Source organism: Leucoraja erinacea, chromosome 27 (genome assembly GCF_028641065.1).
Source record: "Leucoraja erinacea ecotype New England chromosome 27, Leri_hhj_1, whole genome shotgun sequence".
NCBI classification, from domain to species: domain Eukaryota; kingdom Metazoa; phylum Chordata; class Chondrichthyes; order Rajiformes; family Rajidae; genus Leucoraja; species Leucoraja erinaceus.
This window is the reverse complement of record NC_073403.1, coordinates 12,602,179-12,624,945: the sequence shown is the minus strand read 5'-3', so window position 1 is coordinate 12,624,945 and position 22,767 is coordinate 12,602,179. Positions and strand designations below refer to the sequence as shown.

Genomic DNA, 22,767 nt, shown 5'->3' with positions numbered 1-22,767 from the left:
TTTGCAGTGAAATGAAAGCAAACTAGGATTTATACATACCAATGAACTAATGTAAAAAAAAGATTAGTTCCTATAGCTAAATTAAAACCTTGGCCCTCAGTCAACAACACATAAAATTAAATACATATACATGGTTCAAAGTATCACAATATTTCATCATGTGCATAGAAAATTTCAAGCTCCAAGATGTCTCTGGAAATGTATTCAGGTGAGCTTTATTTGATCTCCAATCTGCTCTAGTTGACAGCTAGGATGCAGGAGAAGCTCAGTAAACTGGTACATGAAGAAACGCAGCTAATATTCCTGTCCAGTATCATTAATTCTACCACATTAGATTGATATTACAGTAGTCTTAGCCATAAAGCTCCGTGTTCAAATATCGTTGAGGTTTACAGAAAACCAACATCTGAATGCTGCCTATCCCGCTGAGTTACTCCAGCACTTCGTGTCTATCATTGGTTTAAACCAGCATCTGCAGTTCCTTCCTACTAATCTATGTGCAGTGGTCATCAAAGCTCAACTATTGTCAAAGCCCAGTTTGTGTATTCAGCAAGGAAGTGTAATCCACTGAAGGTAAAATTGGTGTGGCAAAATTACATGAAAAAATAGTGTCAATTGAAAAGTCATTTTAGATGCAGTATACAACTTGCTATTGTTTCAAATGCAAAAACAATTGTTGTAGAAAAACATCTTACTTACTTTTCACTTAAGGCCTAGCTTAAACAACCTCAAATTCATCTCTCTAAATACAGTGATTTTGTGAGTAATTTCCGACTGAATGACTGGATTTACAAAACAATTGCTAGATAATTCTTGATACCATATGCTGCAGAGTTCACTTGAATTGCAGCAAGCACAGGAAGAACTTATTAAGATCGGGGGAACAGTCAGCATCCACTGGAAGAAGCAGGTAGATCTTTGACACTGGACTCAAACCTATGCAAGGCAAGCTATCCTCCACAATCTTGGCATCAAACTGAAAATAGTTTGAGGCAGCACTTGACAGCTCAAAATTAACGCCTTTGGAGCAAAATCTATGCTGAAGTGTTAAGAAATTGCAAAGAAATACTTCTAAGAGTAAATCCATGACCTCATCTCCCTTATCTCAAGTGGAAAGCCTGCCGGGTGTTTGCAGAGATGAAAGGAGATATCTAGAATAATCCAAAAACAGTAAACAATACTCAGCAGACAAAGTTGCATTGACGGCAAGAGAAATTGTTAACATTTAAGATTGAAAACACTGTCAGAAATGGACAGTCAATGGAGAAATTGTTCAATGTCAGAACAAGCTCAGCTAGATGAATGGGTGTGTTGGTGGAGAAGAACTGCTCAAGGAAGAAGCAGAGGGCTGTCAGACCATCCTGATGTGGGACAATGGTGCAAAGGGATTGCAAGTCGATGGTAAATACGAGACTGCTGGGGCAGGGGAATGGGATTATGTTAAAATTGCAGTGGACATCATAAGTGTCACAGATATAAATGGAAGGGTACTGGCCCAGAGGAGAAAGAAGAGTTTAGGTTCGAAGTCTGGTGGGAACAGATTTAAACAAAGGAACTACGAAAATCCATAATTAATCCCATTTGTAGATTTTGGGCAGGAGATGGAAGCAATCTGCGCGGAGCTGGTACACTACAAGGCTGGAAGATATAGAGGGAAGAACTCACAAGGAAATTAGGTCAGTGTGCATTGGAGATGTTAAGGCTTAATGTTTGATGGCGGGGTCTAAAAGGGAAGTATGAGATGTCTTAGAGTCAGAGTCGTTCAACACGGAAACAGGGCCTTCAGCCCAACTCATCCGTAATTTGATAAACCTCTATAACATCACCTTTCAGTCACCTGAACTCCAAGGATCAAAGTCCTAGCCTGTCCAACCTCTCCTTATAGCTCAAGCCCTCATGTCCTGAGAGGATTCTTGTAAATCTCCTCTGCACTCAGAGCTGACATCTGGCCTTAGCAAGATAGAAGTCCGTTTGCCAGACCATAACAGCAATGCCGTTACCAGCAGTTTTGATGAAGATATCAGAGTTAGTTCTTATGAAATAGAGTGCTGCAGGTTCAAATTGGGGTAGTTTGGAGCATGAAAAGCGAGTGAAAAAGTCAGGACAGTCAATATTGCATCAGAATTCCACCAGGTGGCGCCCGCAATAGCTGCCTCGCCAACAGTCTCTTTCGTGCCTTTCTTCTTTGTTGTTTTATAGTATGTATTAATTGGATGTTTTAATATCCTTCTGCTTTGTTTTATGTGATGGGTGGAGGGGGGGGTTTGGGGAAACTCTTTTTAATCTCTTACCTCGGCGGAGATGCAATTTTATCGTAGCTCCGTCCGCACTGCGGCATAACATAGTGGAGTTGGCGGCCTCTTGCTGGAGATTGACCGGGAGCTCCAAACGCGGGAGCCTGAAGGACTTAACATCATGGAGCTGGTGATCCCTGTTGGGGATCGACCTTGGAGCTCCAACCGCGGGAGCCTGCGGACTTTAACATCGTGGAGCTCTCGGTCCCTGGTTATGGAACGATTTTGGGAGCTCCAAGCCGCAAGAGGTTCGACCACACCGACGCGGGGGCTTTGATCTCCCCGACACGGGGGCTTCGATCGCTGGCTGCAGGAGCTTCGATCGCCCTGACTGCAGATGGTTCGACTACCCCGACCGCGGGAGAATAAAGAGGAAGGAGTTTAGACTTTATTGCCTTCCATCACAGTGAGGAATGTTAACAATGACTTCCATCACAGTGAGGAATTTTATGTAGTTGTGTGTCTTGTTGCTTTTTTTTAGTATGCCTGTACGGTAATTCGAGTTTCACTGTACCTTAATTGGTACATGTGACAGTAAACAGACCTTTGAACCTTTGAATTGTCAATAAATGGATCTCAAGAGGGCAAGTGTCCACAAGCAGGGATCCAACTGGATCGGGAATACTGAAGAAAGACCTGAAACGTCACCTATTCCTTCTCTCCGGTGCTGCTGCCTGTCCCGCTGAGTTACTCCGCCATTTTATGTCCACCTTTGAAATAAGCCAATGCGCAGTGAAGAGTCTTGACCAGTGAAATGGGCACAGAGGCTGAGATGGTGAAAGAGTTCAAAATTATGTCAAACTAAGAATTTATTATGATGAGACTCAGAGGACAAAGTTGGGCCCTAGGCTAAAGTCTGCTCACAGAGAAAAACATCAAACATGTCAGGGAGTGGGGTTTGACAAAAACAAAGGGGAGAAAGAATCAGAAAAGTAATGGAATGCAAGACTTATTGGAGTTTAAGATCCTTGACATCTGAAACAAAGGAGAAAGTTGTCTATTGCAATTCAGAATGTGCAACGTCAATGTGGAATTCCAGACCACATCAGCTTTGAGATGGAGCGAGTCAGTGTCATCCCTGAGAAAGTTCTGGAGCATAAATAAGCCGCGCATAACATTGAATGGAGATCTGAGTTTGCAAAGCGAATGATGCCTTGAGACAAAACAAACGATGCCTTGAGTAATTTGAACATTACTGTGTGGGGCACAATTTTTGTTGGAGCCCATTTGGAATAAGTTGGAGCTGGACATATTTGCTTCAGAAAGAGACGTGGTTGTGGAAGCAGGTTTTGATCAATACCTTATCAAAGTAAAGAAGGGAAACTGCACTGCCGGTGAACAAGACGAGAGGCAGACAGAAAAAAGCCTGTCATAGAGCAGAGTGGAGCTTGTGACAAAGGATCTTCAGTCTGAAACAGTTAATCTGTTCCTTTTCCCACAAATACAGCCTGACCTGATGAGGTATTTACAGCATCTGCCTGTTTTCAATTTTCGAGGAGACACCCAGTTGTGGCAATTATGAAGGTACCCTGCCATCTTTAATAGGAACATCCTCATCAACCACCTTTCCGCACCATATTTCTAAACTAAACTAAACCTTCTCCAAATGGGTAATACAGTTCTTCCAGAGTTACAGTGCGGAGTCCATACATCAAAATGTATAATTGACCTGATCTTTATGCAAAACTTCAAAAGGACATGTAGGAAGCAGTAAGAACCATTGTGCATGGTCTTTTTCAACCTCTCAAACCTTCAACCAACAGAGGTTGATAAAATTGGCAATGGTAGAAATTCATAAGCATTCCAGTTTTCTTTACATTTGTATATTTAGTTTAGTTTAGTTTAGAGATACAGCGTGGAAACAGGCCCTTCGGCCCACCGCGCCGACCAGCGATCCTCGCACATTAACACTATCCAACACACTCTAGAGACAATTTACACTTTAAACAAGCCAATTAACTTACAAGGCTGTACATCTTTGGAGTGTGGGAGGAAACCGAAGGTCTCGGAGAAAACCCACGTAGGTCACGGGGAGAATGTACAAACTTCGTACAGACAGCACCCGTAGTCAGGATCGAACCCGGGTCTCCGGCGCTGCAAGCGCTGTAAGGCAGCAACTCTACCGCTGTACCCCTGTGCCGCCTGAACACCATAGAAGGGTATTCTATGCATAATTTTGCTAGCAAGCAATATTACACTATATTTGCTTATTACTGTCAAGAAAATAAAAGACAAATGAATGTCAATATTTGCTGGCTTCCTGTAAGGTCGACACTATTTAAAATTATTTCATCCCACTTGCACAAGATTCGGCAACATACAACCTCTTTGCAATTCTAAAGAAGTTATGATACAATAAACAAATATTAACCATTGAGCTAAAGGCTGTAAAAAAATTCATACAAACTGTAGAATATCACTCATCACCTGCAGAAGCAACCGAATGAACTCAGAATGATGACGAAGGATGATAACGATGAAAGCCACGCAGAAATGGAGGTGGCATGCAGCAGGGGTGGAGTGCAGCAGGGATGAAGTACTTATCATAGCAGCAGTCAAAATAATTCAAATCATGACTGCAGAATAGAATTATGTCTGAGGATAAGCACATAAAGGAAAATAAGATCTTGGCACAAAAGGCAAGGTAGAATAGAAATGTAAAGATTTTTTGGAAGGTAGAAACAAATTTTAAAATGTAATTGCTGTAACATTGTAAAATTAATAATACGAACAGTAATGATAGTAGAGAAGATGCAGGTTAACCAGAAAAAATAAATGAAATTTGGTTGCCAAATCACTATATTTCCTCTACGAGAATAAAATAGCATCCAATGCAATTATTAAAAATGATATAAATAGTAAATTTGTCAGATAATTTAATACTTCACCCAAACTATACTCACAGTCGAGTAAATGTAAATTATAAGCAAAAACTAGCGCTGAAAATAAATGTTATTTGGTCCAATGCAGTACTTCTTTAAAATCAACTTTAATATTCATTACTCAACATTCAAACTGCATTAATTCTAGCCAATGATTTAGAATATAATATGTACAGTGGAAAGATATTCAGTACTTAATAGTTAAACGCTGTGTTCAATTCATTGGACCATTTTGCCAGTATATTTTTTCGTACACCAACCTAAAAGGTAACCAAAATGGTACAAAGCAACAGCTACAAAAATAATTAATTTTTCTGAAAAAAATTCAAGGAACAGCCCAAATAAGACCAAAACAATAACTCAAATACAAAATTTTAAATACTGTGTCTTGTTCCAGTTTAGAAATCCTAACAGTGATGCCTAATTCCACCCCTTACTAGGGAACAATTCATTCATGAACACAGCACATCTGGAACCTTTGACAGCTATGGTACATAATCAACAATTAAGCTTCTCCAGGAATGTGTTCCTGTTCTCTCTTTCATTTAGTTCTATGACAAATGGTCTCTTGCCAACTGACTTCTCTGTAGCCTTTTCATTATTCAAACACTATTTCACTAGGATGACAAGACAAAGAAAGTCATGCAAAACGTGCGAAAAATTAAATGAGAGCAGAAAAATAATATTTCTATAAATTGAGACACTGGCTTCACTTTATAATTCATAAAGATAAACGTATCTCTATCATCATGAAGCAACAGTTATACATGGAACTTGCCACTAACATATTTTTCCAGCACCTAATTTGGACATTTCCCTCATTTCAGTCCTTCCCCTCACAATGCAAATATGCCTTTTTTTTTTAAATACGGATCAACAGGGCTGGTTTGGATAAGATGATAAAACTATTCTCTTTAATCCTTCCTCGGACCAATATCAGTCCCGCACTGCAGCTACAATGAAACTACAGCCACATGAGTATGGTCCTACATTTCATGGACTTGAATCTCATTATTTTCCTTTTGGCAAAACAGTCTTAATTACACTCAGCTCTTTGCCTGCATTCCGCAATAATAACCACCATTTTGTTTCCAGCGTATCCTAGACAGATTTGCCATTCTGTCTTATTAGCATATTGTCTAATTTAGGCATAAAGCCATTGAAAAAGGCACGTGCGGCAAATGGAGATTTTATCATGGGAGCAAGTTTTGCATATACTGCACTGGTGGCATTTGATCTACAGGTCTATAACATCAGCCTAGTACCTTTTGTATTCCTGTTTCTCAGTTTTAAAGCTCATTTCACTGTTTCCTTCAATAATAAATTTCAAAATCTACACCAATATTTTCAGCACTTCTCCTTAGTGATTCTATACAACATGCTGTGTCATTTGTATTTCTCTCTTCCTTGCTGCCCTTCTGTGAATACCAATTAAATAGCACACTTGTATTGCAATTTTAATTCTAAAGCAAAGATCAACCCATTTTCTCTGTCTTCCCAATTTTGTCCTTGCTCAATAAAGCCACTTTACATCTGTTTTGCCTGCCGTGATGATGTACTGGTACCTAGAAAAATATGACAGAAGAGAAAGCTATACGGAGATACAACCCTTTGCAATCTCCTAACTGCAAACTATTCCCCAGAAGAAATGTAATTGCCACCCACCTTTTTGCCTTGCTCACCGTGAAGATTACACATATTCCACTGAAGGAGCCACTGCAGCATTTTCAGCACTAGACAAAGGCGGCAGCGAGCTGGTGTAAAAGCAGAACAAATGGAACAAAGCAGCAGGAGCTCCAGCCATTTACTGCAGTCGTTATGCATTGAGTACAGTGCTTTCAACACCACCAGGTGTCTACGTAAAACCTTGCAGCTGCAGTGGGATAGTTAATATCTTTACGCCAAAACATCTCATTTCCTTCACACATCTTAACCCTTTCACCAACAAAATAGCTAAAAATCTTGAGGTAGATGCTACTACACTACAACTGAAGAACTGATCAGACATTAATGTTATAATAGTTTGATCTGGTGCATAAGATAAAACAAATGGACGTTTAATGACTATTTCTCACCGATCTCCATTTTCCAATTTAATTCATATCAGTTCTACCTAAAGGTGGGACAGTTATACATCCATTACACTGGTTGTTACTGTGGGTTCAACACCATGAAAACCATGAATTTTCTGTTATCATCAAACAGTCTTTCTTGCAATCTGTTCTTGTATTACCACAAAATCTATACTTATACCATGCCCTGTAAGGTGGACCAGCAGCTGTATTATTCTGAAGATAGACTCAAAATGCTGGAATAACTCAGGACAGGCAGCATCTCTGGAGAGAAGGAATGGGTGACGTTTCGGGTCGAGCCCCTTCTTCAGACTAAACCAGACTGTCACGCTTAGTTAATCCAGCATTTTGTGTCTATCTTCGGTTTTAACCAGCATATACAGTTCCTGCCTGCACAGCTGTATTATTCTCCTTTGTGTTTAACTTATGCTTTGTAATTTGAAGTGTTAACTCAGCATATGTAAAGTTCTGGCAGACACCTACACCTCCCATCCTGCAGCACAGAACATCAGGTTGTCACAAGAAATGCACAAGATGAGCAAGTTACATACTTGTAGTGCTTTTATTTCTGTAAAAAGTTTTAAAGCACTATGTGTTTCTGTTGGGGGCGGGGGGGGGGGCAAAAACATTCAACAAACTACACACGTCTGCAGTGCCTACACCCAAATCTCAACTTACATATCAATCTCATTAACATACAATGTGTACGTGACAAAATAATATCTGCAGTTTATCTAATATTAAAATAACTTGTGTGGCAGGTCCTTATTTACTGTCTCTGTTTAAGGGCCTGTCCCACTTTCCCGAGTTATTCACAAATTCTCCTGAGATATTCACGAATTCTCCCGAGTTTTCAAACTCGCTTAATGTTCATAACAAGTTTGTAGGAGGCCCTGGATATATAGTAGCGGCTCGTTATGCTAGCCGTAGGTACTCGGGGCATCAGGTAAGTCAGCATGTTTTTTCAGCATGATGAAAAATGTCCATGGGTAAAAAAATAACCCCGAGTACCTACGGCTGGTATAACGAGCCACTACGATATTTCCACGGACTCGTTACGAACATTCTGCGAGTTTGAAAATTCGGGAGAATTCGTGAATAACTCAGGAGAATTCGTGAATAACTCGGGAAAGTGGTACAGGCCCTTACATGACCCACCCAGAACTTTAAACTTGACTGTTATATGAAGACATGTCCTACTTATACAGCGGCAATGACAAGAAGATGCTTGCTATTTGATAAATTATTTAAGCAAAACACCTAGCAATGCTGGCAAAATGGCAGAAACCTTCACCAATTTAAGGTTCCACAACCACCAATGAAAGAAATTATCAGTTATTTTATCTTAATGGTGTCTGCTATGCCTAATCACCAGAGAGCAACAAGTTATTTCAATGCTCTCAACCAAACCACCATTTAGTTGCTCATGGGAGCTGAGTTTGCTGTGTACATATTGGTTATTACATCAGTGATTTCAAAAATAAAATACATTGGGTTTGTAGCACTTTGGGGCATCCTGAAATTGTGGAAGGCATTACACAAATGATAGCTCTTCCTCTTTATCAATGCTGAAAAAACTTCAGCATGTTATTGGCCCATGGAAACAAAATAATTAACAAGTTCACAGACACATCAATTAAAAATATTTCAAATGGGACTATTATGGTATAGATAACAAAATAATGCTAGCAACAAAACAAAAACAGGAGGGTATATGGAATAGAAGGAATAGACCATTTAGATCCCATTTACCTCCCATCCCTGCTCTGCCATTCAATAAGTCTATGGTTAATATTTTACCTCATGCCATAAATATTAAATTATGTTCTTGCATTGGTATTTTCCAGAAGGATACAACAGGTAAACTTGAATGTGAGAAATGGGCAATTAGTTCAATAAATTCATCAGACCACGAAAGTTCTGGGCCAAATTAACAGTATTGATGTACATTTAAGAAAATCTAGCAAAGAAACAGTAGCGACTGTGGATTTCAAAGACTATGCCATTACTACATATATTTAGTACATCAGGGAAAAGGTTTAATGTCAGAATACTGGTGGATCATTTATATTATATCTCTTTTTAAGGAGGCTAGAAAATGTCAGGGTATGTATAAATCAGCCAGTTCAACATCAATAGTAAGATGGATGTTGGAATTGCTACCAAAGGAGGGAATGTAAAGGGCTTGTTCCACTTACACGATTTTCTCGGCGACTTGCCGGCACCCGTCATAGTGGCACCAGGTTGCCGAAAATCCAGCACGACTTTTTGGCGACCATTCATGGCCAAACAGGCGTCACCCAGTGACATGATATGGTAACCCATTATAGGCTGCTGCATAAGATCAGAGAATCAGTTACTAGGAACGGCAGAATGAATTTCAGTCTTCAGGAACGAAAGGAAATTGTTGGTCTAAAAATCACAGTACCAATTCACAATGGAAGAAGGCAAGTACCATCTTCCTCAAGGATCAGTGTTGGGTTCAATGTAATTTTATATTAATGCTTTTGTTGGAATAAATAATTGGCAAATTAAAATGAGCACAGTGAATACAAGGCAGTACATTTTGGCAGGAGGAGCACTTATTGGCAAGTGTGAATTATACCTAATTGATTTGGATGGGGAGTTTATGTGTTTGTGAAAGAGAATAGATTATAGGGAAATGAGTGGGGAAATGTGATTGATGCAAATCTAAGTAGGTCTGAGGAAAAATTAATCTCGGCATATAAATACGTCAATCATTGAAAGCAATATGGCAAGTTAGAAAGTTCATTTATAAATATAATCCAAATACTAGGGCTTATTTCAAGTGGTGCAGGTTTGAAGTGTTAGCTAAACCTGAACCAAACTTTGGTTTGACCACAATTAAACCAATGCACACTATTCCTCTCATCATATTGTTAAAAAGATAGGCCATTATAAAATGTGCAGAAAAATACTTCAAGGAGGATACGATAATCACAAAGATAAGCGCATCAGAAGAGGGTGAATAAATGGATTTTCTCTTTCCTGGAGAAAAGGAAGCTGAATGTTCAGCAAATAAAAAGATTTTGATATAGTGGATAGAGAGATTGTTCCCACTTTTGGGAACGAATATAACTGGAGGCAATTAATACATGAAATTCAAGCACAAATTCAGAACAAACTTTGTGAAGTAGTAATCGGTCACCCCGATTTCCTCATGCATAGAAGGAATTTGTGCTGGCTCTCATAGCAATTCCATCATTTTCCAACTTTGTTAATTATTCATGTCCTTCCCCAGTTACGAACTCCAGACTCATGTACAGCTCATACACATGAACAAATGTTTGGAGATGGATGGGATGGATTTGCCACTGCTGTAGGCCTGTAGACATTGTTTGTCATGTGGGAACTCGGTTTGCGCCAACATCTGAATGGTTCAGTTAAGCACCCCGATTTAACTACACAGTGTCCTTGGTTGGTCTAGTTTTATTAAAATATATATTGCTGGGTGGTCACATTTCCAATTTGCAAATCGATGAGCAGCTCTCAGAAATACAAACCTGGAGAGGCATCTACAATCTACTAAGGTCATAAGTGATAGGAGCAGAATTAAGCCATTTGGCCCAACAAGTCTACTCAGCCATTCAATCATGGCTGATCTATCTCTCCCTCCTAAACCCATTCTCCTGTTTTCTACCGATAACCTCCGACACTCATACTAATCAAGAATCTATCTATCTCTGCCTTAAAAATAAAAATAGCCTTCCGTGGCAACTAATTCCACAGATTCACCACTCTCTGACTAAAGAAATTCCTCCTCATCTGCTTCCTAAAAGAACGTCCTTTAATTCTGAGACCTTGACCTCTAGTCCTAGACTCTCCCACTAATGGAACCACACCCACTCTATCCAAGCATTTCACAATTCTTCACATTTCAATGAGGTCCCCCATCAATATTCTAAACTCCAGCGAGTACAGCCGAGTGCCAACAAACACTCTTCATTCGTTAACCTACTCATTCCTGGGATCATTCTTGTAAACCTCCTCTGGACCCTCTCCAGAGCCAGCACATCTTTCCTCAGATATGCTGCCCAAAATTGCTCACAATATTCCAAATGTACCTGACCAGAGCCTCAGCATTACTTCCTTGTTTTTGTATACAAGCCCCCTTGAAATATTTTTATTTTATTTTATTAAAATGCTAGCATTGAATTTGCTTTATTTACTACCGATCTGACTTGCAGATTAACTTTTTAGGAATCCTTCACCAGCACTCCCAAATCCCATTGCACCTCCAATTTCTGGATTCACTCACCATTTAGAAAATAGTCTATGCCTTTATTCTTACTACCAAAATCCAAGACTCCACACTTTGCTAAACTATATTCCATCTGCCACTTCGCTGTCCACTCTCCCAACACATCCAAGTCCTTCTGCTTACCTGCTTTCTCTACACTACCTGACCCTCCACCTATTTTCGTATCATCCGCAACGTCGTATATCATCATATCCTCCCTCAATTGCATATTAACTCCCCATCCAGATATACTAAAGATAACTTACACATGCCTATTTAATTCCCAAACAACGTGTCCTTAAAATATGGGAGAACATTAAAGCACCACAGAAAACCCACAGCGAAAACATGCAAACTTCACAGAGCACACCGTACATCAGGCAGGATCAAACAGTTTCTAGAACTGTGAGGCTGCAGCACAGTGTGCAGTGCCACTTTGCTGTCCTTTCTCCAAATGAGTGATGAGAATATTGAACTCATTACTATAGGGAGTTGATGGATGGAATAATTGAGGTACATACAAGGAAAGGTTGGACAAGCATGAGGGAGGAGGAAATAAAAGGAAATGTTGACAGATTTACATGAAGAACAATGGGAAGAGGCTCAACTTGAAATAAATCCCAATATGGACAGATTGGACCAAATGAACTGTTTCTGCACCATACATTCTGTGTAATGAAACATCCAAACAACAAATATGCTGCATATCCACAAAATATTATTAACCTTCACCACACGTTTTTATATGCACTTCTTCCATAAGGAACATCCATAAACACTTTATAAAAAGGAATAAATTGGCAGACTATAATTCCACATAGTGTTGAAACAATAATATATCAGTTCTGTTGCCCCCGGCCTCGGATGAAAGACAAAAACAAAATGCAAACATTTCTACTTGACTGTTTTTGACCATAAATGCTGACCACATAAAAATGAAATTTAGTCATATTTAAATAAATGCATTGCTAAACAATAATACAGCATCAATACTTTCTTAAGAAAGATTTTAGGAATGATCCTAAAGAAAAGACCTTAGTTCTGAATAACCCAATAGAAAATTATTTTGCCATAATAACCTATAACATTATTTAAAAGGAATTTGCTTGGTGCTCCACCAGCAAGTGACAACATGACATAGTGACAGTTAGGAATGATACATAAAACATTAAACATTAATAATAAAACATTATTGACTAAACATGTGAATTAAATAAAAATACCAGTGCAAAAGGAAGCTACAGATTTTTGGTTATTGAGTAGAGCTACTACTCGTGGGGAAAAAAAACTGTTTTTATGTCTGGCTTTGGCAGCTTTGACAGTCCGGAGTCGCCTTCCAGAGGGAAGTGATTCAAAGAGTTTGGGGCCAAGGTGAGAGGGGTCAGAGATGATCTTACCCGCCCGCTTCCTGGCCCTTGCAGTATACAGTTCGTCAATGGAGGGAAGGTTGCAGCCAATAAGCTTCTCAGCTGATCGGATGATTAGCTGCAGCCTCCGGATGTCGTGCTTGGTGTCTGAGCCAAACCAGACCATGATGGAGAAGGTGAGGACATACTCTACGATGGCTGTATAGAATTGGACCATCATTGCCTGTGGCAGATTGTGCTTCCTCAGCTGCCGCAGGAAGTACATCCTCTGTTGTGCTTTTTTGACTGTGGAGTCGATGGTAGCTCCCCACTTAAGGTCCTTGGAGATGATGGTTCCCCGGAACTTAAAAGACTTCACAGATGTGACTGTGGTGTTGTTGATGGTAAGTGGGGTGAGGCGAGGGGGAGCTCTTCTAAAGTCTACTATCAATTCCACTGTCTTAAGAGCATTGAGCTCCAGGTTGTTGCGATGGCACCTGGACGCCAGCTGTGTCACTTCCTGCCAGTAGAGCATCGCTGGCTCACCAAAGGTAATGACTTCCCCAGCATCAAAGAGATCTGCAGGAAGCACTGCCTCAAAATGGCAGCTAATATCATGAAAGCCGCACCATCCTGGTAGTCCATTCATCTTGCTCCTAGCAGTCAAGAGGCACAGATGTTTGAGAACCATGGCCTCCAAGTTCCAGGACAGCTTTTTATAAATCAACAAACAGGCTCATGAAACAATTATCAGTTGTTCTTGGCTCTTGAACCACGCTGCACAATCCCAACCACAAACCTACCTTAGCAACCATCTACTATGGACTTTGGTTGTACTGCATACTTTGGTATGCATAATTATGGTCAGATTACTGATAATTTATTGTATTATTAATTATTAAACAATTAACCATTTATTTGTGCTACATTAACGGGCCTGGAATACTGCAGCAAGAATTTTATTGTTCTATTCCCGATGCATATGGCAATTAAACAGTCTTGATTCTTGACTATCCTGTCTAGCATTGGCAGAGTTGAACAATTGCAATCTTTGTTAAGAATACTAGTGATGCTAATTGTATTTTTGTCATTTTTTAATTTCTCGCACCGATAGATAATATCAATAGTCAAATATTTATTGAAATTTAATTATTTAACTGTTTTTGCAACTACTTTGAAATTTACCCGAATTATTTAACCTGAGATATTCAGAGACACTGAAAGTAGAGACACATTTGTCAGAAGGTGATCAGGGAAAGGGGCCTAAAGATTCATTGACTTCAGTGAATCATCCAGGACATAGGATACTGAGTGACTGCAAAGGGTTAGAGCAGCTGGCAGGACTCCCACTGGAAATTATTGAGATGTGGGCTAAGGCAGTGGCCGATCATTAAAATCTTTTCTCTTTCCACAGAAAAGTCTGAAGGAATATAGAATTGAACAGAAACAGACCTTTCGACTCACTATGTCTGTGCCAGCCATAATGCCAATATAAACTGTATATCTGCCTGACAGTCTCTATCCCTCCATTCCTGCCTATTCACGACTCTGCCTCTTAAATGTCATTATCGCATCTGTATCTATTACTTCGGCTGGCAGCATATTCCACTCACTATATATTTAAAAAATTGCCTCATAAATCTTCTTTAAACGTTCTCCCTCGTACCATAAAGCTATGCCCCCTAGTATTTGACATACCTACCCTGGGAAATTTACTATCTATACCTCTCATAAATTTATACGCGGCCTCTCCTCAGCCTCTGACACTGCAGGAAAGTGAGAGATATGCTGAATATTTCCAACATTTCCTTTTATTTCAGTCTTACAACCAGTGCAGTATTTTCCTTTTAACTACAAAATGTTGCTCTACTGAAGTCTAGGTTGAAGTGTTCAATGCCAGATCGATCAAGTTCAATGGCACAACATAATGGGCATGTACTACAATGTCTCGGGATACCAATAAAATAATGCTTCTGCGTTATACAGTTATTGCAGATTTATTGTGTCTGTTTATTTTAAATAACAGGACAACATGGCTTCCATCCAGTATCTACTGGTATCTATTATTTTTTTCCAGATGGCACCAGTCACCTACACACTACTTAAACTCTCATATTTTCACTGTAAAACATTGTGAAAGACCAATGACTACTGTTTATCCAATTTTAAAAGAGAAAATGTGAAGAGCAGTGAAGGAAAATGTTTTCACCTATTGCTCTGGCTATGTTTTAAAAGTCCACAAACTATAAAAGAAAGAACAGACTGAAAGAATGTCCTTAGATTAAAATTTACATCCCTATGATGAATCAAAATATCTAGAAAGAGAATTCAAGGCACAGCAACCAGCATATCTGCAAACGAAGAAAACAGAGAGTTGTTCACAAACAGAGGAATCCATAAATAGCACATGAAGAGGTGAGAAATACAAGATTGGTTGCATCAAACAGGTTTTTCTTGTATCCCCTCCAAGACCGATTGAGAAGCCACTCCAAAATTCCAAGCATGTGGTTCAACGCAACTTGCAGTGGCCTGAAATGGCAGAGCAGCGGTGGGGGGCACCACCAGCATTGCCTAGCCAGGCAGACCACAACTCCAAACCATTGCCAGTGTTGGGACAACAGGTCTTTATGACCAGACTAACATTTTAAACAGCACTGAACTTGAATGATACAAGATGGTGCCAAAAACTTGGCGACTCAGGGTAATGTACTATCTTACACTCTTGTATTTGACGGCATCTATATATAGTAAGATTGTTAATGAATTGTATGCAAAAAGAGAATGTTGCTGTACGTAGGTACATGTGAGAATATAGCACCATTGAACCATTAAATATATCACAGGTAAGTAGGCTTTTTATAGCCTAGAATAATACACGAGGGAGTCCCAAAGCATTAATAGAAAATAAGTAAAAGGTAATTTTCCCTTTAAAAATATGAAGGAAAAGTTTGTATTAGTTTTTTTTATATACAAGTATTCAAGATGCATTCAGCTGGTTTTATGGAAATAATGCAACTTGATGGACGTTGCTGGATGACAGTACGATTAACATTTGGATCTGGATGTTAAGAAACTGCGGGCATGACAAAGGAAAGGAGGGAAAGAGAATGAGGCCAAAAAAATACTCAAAGTAAGAAAGAGGATCTGAAATGCTGCCAAAAGTAGACACACATAACAAGACACATGTTGATGGAAGCTTTGAAATTGTCCAACATAAAGCTAAAAGATTTGCTCAAAGCATTCAACAGTAGAAACTCCAACATTGCATTAACAGCCAACAAGGTCATCAGCCAAGGAGATAAATAACCATGCTGGTGATCATTTTTTCATTGAACAATCATATAAGTTATCATTATTTTTATAATTTTCAATCTAAGAAGAATTCCATTTAATAAGCACTAGTTAATTAAATAATAGCAAAGAACAAGTCACAAGGTTGACATGCAAGAGTTTCACTTTCACTTTATTGTCACGTGTACCAAGGTCCAGTGAGAAGTTTTTGTTTTGTGCTAACCAGTTAGTGGAAAGACAATGCATGATTACAACCGAGCCAATCACAGTGTACAGATACACAATGAGAGAATAACATGTGCAAGATAAAGCCAGTAAAGTCCGATCAAAAATAGTTTGAGAGTCACCAATGTGGTAGATAGTAATTCAGGACTGCTCTCTAGTTGCAGTAGGATGATTCAGTTGCCTGATGGTAAGAAACTGTCCCAGAATCTGGAGGTGTGCGTTTTCACATTTCTATACCTTTTGCCCGATGGGGGAGGGGAGAAGAGGGAGTGGCCAGGGTGCGACTCGTCCTTGATTATACTGCTGACCTTGCCGAGGCAGCAGTGAGATATAAATGGAGTCAATGGAAGGGAGGTTGGTTTGTGTGATGGTCAGGGCTGCATCCACAATTCAATGCAGGATGGGACAGAGGCTGGGAAGGAGGAGATGGCGGCATTATCATTTTAAAGCACACTTATAGAAAGAGAAAATTGCCATAAGACTAAAGATAGTAAAACAGCTTTTTGCACTGCATAGGAATGCTGATAATCAAAAAGAAAACTGCAGATACTAGAAATCGAAAAAAGAAAAAAACAAAGTGCTGGAAATACACAGATCAGATCGGTGTGGTAGAGAAACAGAGTCAATGTTTCAGATCGGACACACGTCTGACAAATTCAACTTGACGTGTTAAGTATTTCAAGCTTTTTTTATTTTTGCTGTAAAGGAATAGTAATGGGAGGGCAGAGAAATTATGTAATAGTCAGGCATGTGGCAAAGGCCGAGACAATAGGAAATATATTAAGCACGTTTTTACGGAATAGATGGATATTGAATTAGGTGTAGATTTTGAACTATAAGGTATTCCCCCCAGTTGAACCTGCACCTCCTTTAGCACAGATGTGTTCTCAGGAACATAAACACTGGTGGCATTATCAGTACTCGAATAGGACACTGTAGCATACATATGATAGTGCTATTGGTAGAGCAATTTTGCTAACAACCTAATGTGAATCCCTACTATCTGTCAACATTGCTTGGGATCAGCAGCATATGCACAATGTCCTGCACTCATTCTGCTGGCAAGTGTGAAGCCTGTACCCAAATTTTACTGCTGGGTGACTGTACTTCATGCTACCCTGCCCAACATCAGCCTTCACAGATGGCCTTCCCACAATGAGCTGCACTCAATTATCGCTGGGGAAGCCGCAGTGGAATACAGGTTCCCAGCACAGCAGTCCAAAATACTGGTGGATACATATCCACATATGTTCAGACTGGACAGCCAGAAACACTGTAGCAAATCAGTGCTTTGTGGGATAATGCTAAGTGGGGTATCAGTGTATACCAAAGCTATTCAAAATGAAGATGGCCAGTGGGATCCAGTCTTACAAAATCTAGTGAAAATAATAAAGGGAGTCGCTAATATGATGTAAGTTTTCACGAATGGTCATTGACCTGAAATATTACCTCTGCTTATCTCTGCATAGATGAACTATCAGGCATAACATTTTAATAAAATCACAGATCAAAAATACAAGTTACTCACATTTACACAAGCTTCCAACCTCACAATTATGCTCCTTTATATAACGGATTTCTGATATAATGGACCAAGGCATCCATTTGTGGTAGTGGATGACGGGTGGCACACTGTTCAGCATTGGGCAGTGGAAAGGGAGAGAGCAAGCAGTAAAACTCTCTTGGCGAGCGTTGCAATGGGCTCAGGTTTGCAAGGGCTGCTACAAAGCGAGGTCCCAAGCTGTTGGATGCAGAAGCAGCACCCGCCACTACACCTGCGTCACCCTTGCAACGCATGGCATCAGTTGCCTGCTAACCGAGCAAGGCTCCCATTGCAACACCCCCCACTTCCGCCAGGTTACCTGATAGCTGGTGCCACATGGCGTGCTTCCGGTTGCAGGAGCAGAGAGAGTGAGCAGCATGAAGGCAGCATGAGTACCAGGCCCATCCCTAACGCAGCGCTTATGGGGCTGGGTGTTCTGTGGCTCCCCAGCCTATGAATTCCTGCTGGTTTAACCGCCCCCATCCCCCCCCACCACCACGTTTCTTCACATCTGGCCTTGACCTTGGGTTATAGCGAGGGTTTATACCGCAGCCATTTACAGAGAGAAATTGTTGTAGGACTGAGGTGGCTTAAGAGATTTTATTAAGATTTTCCACTTTTACATTAGGATTTGAAAACTTGCACTAACAGTACAAAGTTTTCCCAATTAAGCAAATTGCAGCACCTATAAATCATTTATTGACATTGTTTTCCTTTCTACAGTGCCCAGAGAATTAAGCAGTCAGAAATGAAGATATTGGACAGATGGCAGCCTAGTAGGTCGCCAATTTACCGGAGAATTTTTCACTTTGGGAAATCACAATATATCTGGCATAGACATTTGTAAATGTCCGTGCAATATTTTCATTATTTCAGCACCATGCTATCCTCCAAGGAGGGCTTAGGATTTTGGTCTCAATGCCACAAAATTAAACCAGAATCTATGGCAAGCTAACATTTTTGCACTATAAAAACCTATGACATATTTTGACACCCCTGCAGTTTAGAGTGGTAAAGATAGATACAAAGAGTTATACTGCATGAAACAGGCCCTTCAGCCCAATACATCCATGCCAACCAAAATGCCTCAGATCTCAAAATGGCTATCTAAAATGCAAAAAAAAAATAATCATAAAAATACCAGGTATTCAGGTTTAAAAAAAACCCACAGGTTGGGGAAAATTATGAAAAATGGCACTCACAGCACCCATTTAAATTTTTTTTTTTTACACACACAATAACTTTCATTTTAAAGTTAATTTTCACTTTTGCCTGTTTAGCCCATAATCCCTAAAATCCTTTGTCTTTGTCCAAATGTCTTTCAAATGTTATTATTGTCACTGCCTCAACCACATCTGCTGGCAGCTCGTTCCATTTTCCCACTACCGAGTGCGTGAAAAACCTGCTTATCAGATCCCCCTTAAATCTTTTCCTTCTCACCTTAAACCTAAGCCCTCTAGTTTTAAGCACTCTTACCCTGGAAAAACATGTGTTGACTACCCACCCTATCTATGCCCCTCATAATTTTATCAACTATTATCAGCTCACCTCTCGGTCTCCTTCACTCCAGGGAAAACAGTCATAGCTTCTTTTATAGCTCTCACTTTATCGCTCAATTTCTCCCATCCAGGCAATCTTCTTGTGTCTTTACTGCACCTTCTCCAGTTTAATCATACCACCCCTATAGCGACCAGAACTGCAACAAAAGTTTTTCACTGTACCGCGGAACACGAGCTACATACAATTCTTCAAGCATTGCCATACTAACGATTGATCCAATTGTAACATGCTGTCCCAACTCCTGTTCTTGATGCCTCTGCTGATGAAATCAAGCATACCTTCTTTATCACTGTCTACCTGTGTCACAGCTTTCAGGGAAGGTACTGTTCAACAACATTCCCCAGTACCCTGCCATTTACTGTTTATATCATGCCTTGTTCCAACTTCCTAAAACGCATCACTTTACAATTGCCTGAGTGCATGCAATTCAATCCATTCTCTAATTCGCTTTTCCATTGTTCTAAATCGTGTTCCAACTTTAGTTAGTCTTTTTCATTGTTACTATATCACAGCTTTGAGGTTATCTACAAATTTGACAAAAGATGCTGAGGTTCTGGTCAGGAAACTGGAGACATAAATCAGATTTATGTCTACAGGACCAAGCAAGTCCCTCTAAAAGTTTAAGGCCTGGAAGAGTAGAGGGTGGCTAACGCGGTACCATTATTTAAGAAGGGCCCCATGAGCCAGAGAGCCTGACATCAGTGGTGGGAAAGTTGTTGGGGAGGGATTTTTAGTGACAGGATAGGCGTGGACTAAGTAAGGATAGTCAGCATGGCTTTGTGCATGTGAAATTATGTCCCACAAAGGTCCCACATCGTTAACTACTCTGGAAGGTTAGATCAGATGGAATACAAGATGAGCTAGCCAACTGGATGTAAATTCAGCATGGAGGAAAGGTAGTTGTGGACGGCTGTTTTACTGATTGGAGGCCTACACCAGTGGAGTGACACAGAGGCCGATGCAGTCCTTTTATTCATTGTCTACATTAAGATTTAGATGACAACGTAATTAACATTGTGAAAAAATTGACAAATTACACCAAGACTGGTGGTATAGTGGACAGTGAGAAATGTATCTAAGAATCTAGATCAGTTGAGAACATATGCCAAGGAATGGCAAATGGAATTTAACTGACAAGTATGAGATGTTTTGCTTTGGTATGATAAACAAAGGCAGGACTTATGCAGTAAATGGCAGAGCCCTGGAGAGCGTTGCAGAAGAGAGACATTGGTAGATTCAGGTTCCCTGAAAGTGGTAAGTCAGGTGCACATGGTATTGAAGGCGGCAATTGGCATATTTGCCTTCATTGGGAAGGTTATTGAGTACAAATGTTGGCACATGACGATACAACTGTACACTTCGTTGGGGAGACTGCGCATGTGGAAAGTGTGCAATCTGGTCACCCAGCTCTCGGAAGGATATCATTAAGTTCGAAAGGGTGCAGATGGGTGACGCGACTGACGTCGCAGCGGCCTCTGCAGTTTGTCTGGCTTTTTTTTTTTTTTTTAATCCCGTTGAGGGTATAGTTTGTAGTGGGTTTTTAACTGTGTATGTGTGGGAGGCAGGGGAGTGGGTGGGGGAAATTTTTAAATCTCTCCCCTGTAAGGGGACCCGACCTTTTCCCTGTCGGGTCTCCGTTGTCGTTGGGGCCTAGCACCGTGGAGCGGCCTCCAACCGGAACGACCTGGGGGCAGAAGTCACGGGGCTGGTGGAGCTGCGGACCTACCATCGTGGAGCTGGCCGGCTTCGGAGCGTGGAGAGCTGTGGTGGCGCGCTGCTGCGACCCGACTCCAGTGGATGGTGACACCGGGAGCTCGCAGGTCCCCAGTGGGAGACTGCTTTATGGAGCACCAGCAACAGCACCTACTCCCACCCGAATTGCGGGGTTGAAAGTGACCTGGAGCGGGGCCTTACATCGCCCGGCGCAGCTTAAACAGCCGCGGGACTTGCTAGCGCCCGCCGGGGGCTTTGACTTTGACATTGGGAGAACAATGGAGAGCAGGGGAGAGACAAGACTTTGCCTTCCATCACAGTGAGGAGGAGATTCATTGTGATGGATGTTTGTGTTAATTATGTTGGTGCGTGTCTTGGTTCTTTTCGTGTTGTATGACTGCAGAAACCAAATTTCGATGTGAGGTTCAAATGATAAATAAATGGTATTGGTATTGTATTGTAAGAGTTTCACCAGGATGCTAGCTGGGCTTGTGGGCTTGTGGGCTTGAGTTATAAGGGGTGATTGGATAAGCAGGGACTTTTTTACTTTGAACTGTAGGAAACTGAGAGTGACCTCAGAGGTGTACAAGATCATGAGGAGTCTGGATAAATAAATAATGTATTTTTTCCTGGGTAGAGGATTCTAAAATTAAAGGACATACGTTAAGGTGAGGGGAGAGATTTGAGAAGGACCTCAGAGGCAATTATTTCCACTCAGAGGGTACTGCAATGAGCTGCCAGAGGAGGTTATAGATTTGGCTACAAATGTAACCTTCAAGAGTCATTTGAACAGTTGGTTGGATAGGATTTAGAGAGATATGGGTCAAATGCAGGCAAATGGGACTAGCCCAGAATGCCAACTTGGTCAGCATGGACAAGGTGGCCCGAAGGACACGTTTCAATGCAGTATAGCTCTATGATGCAATGGTGTAAATTACATTGCTTACAGTGATATGGAAATTATTGTTGTGAGAATGTGACTTCTTCTGTCAGAGATGGCAGAAGCATTCTGTTGATTATGAAAATAATGTGTGAGAGCATAGCCTCTAAATACCCAAGATAAGTTTATTGGAATGTCTTCACAACTGTTGCACTAAACACAAGATTTACAAACTAACCAAAACATAGAAACTATTCACAACTGGAATCCTCTTTGGCGTTTCAGCTGATGGAGATTTATAGATTTTAGTAAATTTTCAATACACTGAGCTACCAAACGTCTGCAAAACGTAACGAAATAGGATAGCATTAATTTCTTATTGAAGATTTCTGTATTCTCCTTTTGTTTCTTGTGCTCCAAATCAAGTAGAAAAGACAACGGTAAATTAGCCAACCAAATTTTAACTAACCATTGAATTGATTTGAATTGTACTGCATAGATCTGCCTTTATAATTTGCAGATTCAAATTAATGCATTAGAATTTTATTTATAGTAATGCTTAAACGTTTGAACATTTTCTGCACTGTTAAAGATAATTATGAATTTGATTCTGACCGGGCAACATAGTGTGATGGCTGACTGAGATATCCATACTTGATGTTACTTTTCAGTTAAGCGATCTTCATCAGGTTAAACAATA

General features: G+C 40.3%; 1 protein-coding gene across 13 annotated transcripts in view; it reads right to left on the bottom strand.

The window, feature by feature from the left end:
- The window catches only part of tanc2a (tetratricopeptide repeat, ankyrin repeat and coiled-coil containing 2a), a 464,896-nt gene that overhangs the window by 313,622 nt on the left and 128,507 nt on the right, over positions 1 to 22,767 (bottom strand). Inside the window, exon 1 of one of the 13 annotated variants that reach the window (XM_055657056.1) lies at positions 6,842 to 7,090. The exons of the other annotated variants lie outside the window; for them this stretch is intronic. The gene's annotated coding sequence lies outside the window, so the exon portion shown is untranslated. Of the gene's footprint in view, positions 1 to 6,841; positions 7,091 to 22,767 lie in introns of those variants that run through there. 13 annotated transcript variants of the gene reach the window in all.